General features: G+C 38.2%; 1 pseudogene across 1 annotated transcript; it reads right to left on the bottom strand.

The window, feature by feature from the left end:
• Positions 1–3,171: 3,171 nt before the first annotated feature.
• On the bottom strand, positions 3,172–5,925 carry LOC143600205 (putative serine/threonine-protein kinase At1g54610; annotated as a pseudogene). The gene is made up of 8 exons (XR_013147430.1): positions 5,911–5,925; positions 5,362–5,730; positions 4,998–5,282; positions 4,604–4,910; positions 4,281–4,508; positions 4,101–4,202; positions 3,703–4,036; positions 3,172–3,589 (listed from the first exon to the last, which is right to left on the bottom strand). The product of XR_013147430.1 is annotated as a putative serine/threonine-protein kinase At1g54610 (transcript).
• Between the last annotated feature and the right edge of the window lie 226 nt (positions 5,926–6,151).

The following is a 6,151-nucleotide window of genomic DNA, read 5'->3' as shown; positions in this document are numbered from 1 at the left end:
GATGAGCAGGTGGATGAATTTGTGTAGAAAGCAACTTGTGTTTTGTAACGTAAAATAAACCAGAGGGAACACCGGAAAGAAAAACCGTTCATCCACTAGAGATTCAATAAATGTGCCATATACATTACATATATATATACAACACTAAAGCCTATAAAACATTAGGTTAGATCATAAATGTATAAAAAATCTAATAAACTTTCAATAAAGGACCATTTAAAAGAAATAGATTTAAACGGATGATGGGCTTTCAGGAAATTGGGTAGATCAACAGAAAATAATCCCATAAAAGGAAAACATTACGGGCCTATCTCTGTTCAAGTCCATAACTAACGAAGCCGATCAAAACATGCAAAACGGGCTTCCTACAAACAGTTAAAAATTAAAATAACCCAATTTTTAACAGGCCAGAAAATCATGAGTTTTCCAACTCGACCCAGCCCCTTGGGCCCCGCTCCTGAAGGCGCTAGGTGCACAAAAAACCTGAATCCGGAATTGGAACCGAAAAAAACCTGGAAACGGTTTTTTATACACATGTAGTGTACGGATAAGATATGCATTTCAGTAGCAAAACCCGTACCCGAAACCGGACCTGATTTGTACCCGGATACCCAAAAGCGGGAACCGTGTTTTTCCAACACCCTAAATCGAGTTTATTAGTAACCCGATCTATACCAGAAATTATCCAAAAAATACCTGAAAAGACCCAAAAAAAAAAATACCCTAAAAAGTGCAACCTCTTAAAAACCCAATCTATACCCGAAAAATACCTAGAAAAAAGCCCGTAAAAACCCGAAAATAGGGTTTCCAGAAATAAGGTATTCAATTACCCGGTTCTATACTTGACCCGATTTACGCACCTCTAGCTAGATCCTTGCCCAAGGAGCAGTTCCCCCTTACCCCCCATCGTTTAGGGGCTTCACCCCCTTGGAACTAATGTGATCAATAAATACTAGAATCATAATAAAATTCTAACATGCTTATACTCCGCAGCTCCTAAAATATTTTATGTGTATTAAGATCTACTTTTGGCCGACAAATCAATCTAATTACATTTAAATGATATTGATAACACTAAAATCATCTTATAGTTAACTAGCTTTTCTACCCGGTGCGTTGCCCCGAGGCAGTTGGCAAAACTCAATAGTTAAAAAACGGACGTTGGTAAAACCCGAGCGTTACAACAATGAGTCGACACAAAATAGGTCAGTATCGGCTGCGTTTGTCACAATATAGACATCGTTGGTAAAATTTGAGCATTAAAACCCAAAAAATTAATTCGTCAAATTAACATATAAGAAAACAAAATATTAAAGACGATGCTTATTTGGTTGGCAAACCCGGGTGGTGGTAAAAACCCAAGAGTTATCGGTCCCGATTCCGGATCATTGAGGCGGTAACTTGACATGAATTCAGTCGGTTTTGATTACGTACGTTGCGGTACCAGAACTAAAAAATGTAAAAAATATATATAAAAATTGAGTTGGCCCGACGACCATTTGGGGGTGGGAGGGTCGGTAAACCGGTGCATTGGTAAAACCCGAGTGATGTTGGTCATGGGCTTTAAATAAGGCCGCGGGTCTACGCGAACTCGGTCAGTTTCTTTCAGGTTTGTTATGATACAGAAACTAAAACAAAAAAAATTGGTTTTTGGTCGATTTGTATTACGTTTATTAAGGTAACTGAACTAAAAAAGAACAACAAAATTCGTCAACTAATATGGTGACGCCAAGTGGCCCAATAGACCATGTAGTAATTTGATAGTGACATGTTGGAACCGATAGACCTAACCAAGACCATGGTTTAAAAAAAACGGTCTGAGGCGGTGCCTCAAGGCGCGCCTCGAGACGAGGCAGTGAGAAAACGAATATGAGGCGGCGCCTCACATGGTTCTTTAATGCGTACGCCTCTATGGTCTGAGGGGGTGAAATTTGAGTAAGGAGGGGCGGTAGCAGTGTTGGAAATGATTTCAATGGCCAATTGTTAGGGTTAAATGGAGCAAACTGTGTACCTAGAACATGCGGAGGTCTTCTAACGGTGCTTAGAACCCAGGTTTTGTTTATTGCTACCTTAACCTAGTTTTTATATTTTCTAAAACACGTTCTTTCCTTTTAACCTTTTTTTTCACAAAACTTCATTTTTTAACCCCAAGTTTACATCTTTATTAAATTTAACCCTAGACTTTAATACACAAATTTATACCTTATATTTAATTTTTTATAAAATATATTTTTTTATGCTTATCTTTTATTCCACCTCTGGCTTACGCCTCGTTTCGCCTTAAGGCATACGCCTCATGAGGCTCAGAGGAAACGCCTCGAGGCACGATTCCATACTTTTAAACCTTGACCAAGACAATGGTGGGAACCGGTATCTTTTGAGGCTTTGAGCCCACAACAAATTAGTACCAAACAAGTTTAGCACTAGTGTTGTTTACGAGTCGAGCCAAACCGAGCGAGGGCTTGCTCGTTGCTTGGCTCGTTTCAAATCGAACCGAGCCGAGAGGCTCAAAATCGAACCGAGCCAAAATTGAACCGAGTATTTTCCGAGCATTTTTCGAGCGAGCTTGGAGCATTACTTCTTTTTTCTTTTTTTCCTTTTTAAATTCTTTTATAAGAAACAAGTTTGAAGTTAAATATGATGTGTATGAAAATAAATTAGTAGTTTTTAGAAAAACTAGTAGTAGCTTGTAATTCTTGATAAAATTGAAGTTTGAAGTTGGATATAATGTAATAAAACAATTAACAATTAAAAAATAATTATTTATATATTTATATATGCACAAATTATAACTTATTTTTATAATTATCTTTAATATTGAAATATTGAAAACTAAATATAATTATTTTTTATTATAATTAAAATACTAGAAATATTCAATAATTAAAATATATTATATTTAATATTCAGTTTTTCAATATTCAAGATAATTATTAAAACAAAATATATATTTATGAGTATATAAATATATATAAAATGAATAAAAAATATTCGAGCCGAACCAAACCGAGCGGGCCTTTGCTCGTTCCTTGGCTCATTTACAAACCGTACCGAGCAGAGCGGCTCGTTTACGATCGAGCGAAAAAACAAGCGAAACCGAGCAAATTCCGAACGAGCAGCGAGCGAGTTCGAGCAACGAGCGGTTTGGGCAGTCTTGAGCACAACATACCCCGAGTCCCAAACACCAAGTGTGGCCCAACCAGTTGCTCTTTACAGCATTATTTAGCATTTCACTAAACAAAGACCCTTCTTCAAAAAATACACCACTGCTTGTTCCTATATATTCTAACATACCCGCAGACCCAAACAAGAGTGAAAATAAAGTAGTCGACTTAAATCAACAGTTGCTATACACAAACCCTTCTGGTCAAACATACCCGTTGACCTTTTACTTGGCTAACCGGCTACTTGGATACACTGTGTTTCTAGCCATTTCAGCCTCAACTTCACCGAGCCTGGTCCTCTCCAGGCGCGCTCTCCTAGCAGCTTGTTGGATATGGCGGTCATGATCCTTAAGCATCTGGTCAACATTTGACGATACCAGTGGGCCCGAGAACTGAATCTTGTTTCCCTTGTATCCTTCACCATCCTAATACCAAACAAATAAAAACACAACAAATGTTTAAACACGATTTATAGGTCGATAGCCATTAACCATATATATAACTAATAACACGGTTTGAAATTTAAATGAAACTTAACCATATTTGTTTCCTTCACACTAGCTCTCCCGCTTCCTATCCTGCACGGAGGACCGCCCATGTTCTGAGAAATACTAAGATATTTTGTCGGTTGGGCAGTGGCGGCGGCTTTACTTCTGGCAGAATTTACACCGCCAGCACCTGCCGCCAATGGCCCCGAATAAGAGCCCCTCATTGGTGGAGAACGTTTCCCACCGTCATTTGAACCCTTATATATTACAGGTTTCTCTAACGGTACCAGAGTTGACCTGGTCAACTCAGCATTAGCATCGTGAGCTGGCATTGTACCAGTTTCCTTATCAATCTTTTGATCATTCATTCTTGCAGCCCTTTGTCTGCAATAGCATTCAAATCGATTAACCAAAACGTATTACTAAACCGTCAAATAAACACATATACCTTTTAGCTTCTTCTTCTCTCATTTTTGCATCAATTTCTTTACTGGGGGGGATATTTGGGCAAACTTGAAGGATCACAAGCATGAGGTTGAGTTGTAAAGAACTGTTGAAGGAATACAAAATGTAACTTAAATAACAAACTACGCGTTATTCAATATTATATTGATAAAACGAGAATTACCTCACTCTTCAAAGCAAATGCAGCGGTCCCTCTTTCTTCAGGATCTATTGCAAGTAAAGTCTGCATAAGCCCAATAGCAGCTGGAGGAAAATCTTTAAACGCTTCTAAAATTCGTCTTTTATAAGGCTGTGCCGGTTTGAACGCGGTCGAGTGAGGTAACTTCGACTTCGACCAGTAACTGTCAGACGGTGAACCACAAAGCTTAAAAATTCTATGCAGTTGCTCAACCTAAAAAATACAAATGAATATTTAATTTTCATGATCATATCATAATATAATATAATATAATATAATAATATTATAATTTTAAAATTTGATAGTACCTCAGTTCGACCGGGCATGATAGGTTTGCCAGCATATAATTCTCCAAGAATACATCCCGCACAACACCGACTCCATAATGAGTTTCTCCAAGTAGTAACTCGGGTGGTCGGTACCACAGAGTCACAACCCGGCTGGTCAACGGTACAGTTTGACTTTGTTTATAATAATTTGCCAACCCAAAGTCAGCAATTTTTAAAATTCCATTATTGTCAATCAACAGATTTGACCCCTTTATGTCATGGTGCAAGACACCATGGCTATGGCAATGATCAAGTCCATTAGCAGCTGTTTCATGTAGCATTTGACCTGTAAATTAATAAAATAAAAAGCTCAGTAATGATCAAAATATATTAAAAGAATGATCGATATGACTATGTAATAAACTAACAGTACCTGTGGTTCGGTGAACTTAACGCCAGGTAGTGTTACAAGTCCAGTTAAATCATGTTCCATATACTCAAAAACAAGATATAAACTACAAGAAGTTCTTGAAGTGATCAATCCTTCAAGTTTAATAATATTCGGATGATCAAGCCTTCGCAAGATAAGAATCTCCCTCGCCATAAACACAACACTCTCCAAATCTTTATTATCAAACCGCACCCGCTTCAAAGCAACATACTTGTTGCTTATTAGATCACGAGCTTTGTACACACTGCTATACGTTCCTTGACCAATCTGCAACAATTAAAAGCTATAAACACAATAAGCAATGCCATCAAACAAGTATATGTTCGATGAAATCCCATGCACATACCTTATCCAATTTCTCAAATGTATCTGCTTTACGTGGCAACCATCCGTTGATCGCTTCACCTGCCACCTCAGCAAGCCAAGAAGGCCAGCCTGCAACTACCTGTTCACCCACTACAGACTTTGGAATTGTCCTAATACTTGAAAGACTATCAAAATGATCATCACGCACGCGCCGAGAAGAATTCAGTTTTTTGTCAATCGACCCCGTTCGAACTTCAGCTCGGATTTTCACCCGAAAACTTTCTGCCCTACGGGACTGCGATACCCGTGACTCCGATGACAGTTTACTTGACCTCCGGTCCCACGGGCTCCCGCCAGACGGCTTAACACAGATCCCGCCCATCGATTAATCAACAAACCGAAAATTATCCTGCTTTCTTTGTTCTTAGTTCTTACAGAACTGAAAGATTATGATTTCACAATAAATTAAAAACAAAAAAAACCCTCTTTTCTTACTCAGATGGCTAATAATTCAGTTGTATCTATTCAATTTGAATATGAAGTACTAAAATGGATGCTTTTGAATATGAATTGAAGGAATTAAAAATACCCTTAAGCTGATTCAAGTGAAACACCAAGATTAGGGTTTGGGCGGCAGAAGCAAATAGCGGAAGTCAGCCGGCGGGACTCAGTCAAACAAATGGTATTCAATTGGAATTGGATGGTTTGGATATGTGGAATTGGATGATCCGAAAGGGATGAAAAACAGAGAGATGATTATTATTATTAAAGATATAAAGAAAACCCTAGATAGAAAAGAGGGTGTTAATGGTGGCAGTGAGTGTTTGTGT

The sequence above is a fragment of the Bidens hawaiensis genome, unplaced genomic scaffold, assembly GCF_021521415.1.
Source record: "Bidens hawaiensis isolate Kalapana, Puna unplaced genomic scaffold, B.hawaiensis_p1.1 tig00053798_1, whole genome shotgun sequence".
NCBI lineage: Eukaryota > Viridiplantae > Streptophyta > Magnoliopsida > Asterales > Asteraceae > Bidens > Bidens hawaiensis.
This window is presented reverse-complemented; position numbering and strand designations above follow the sequence as displayed.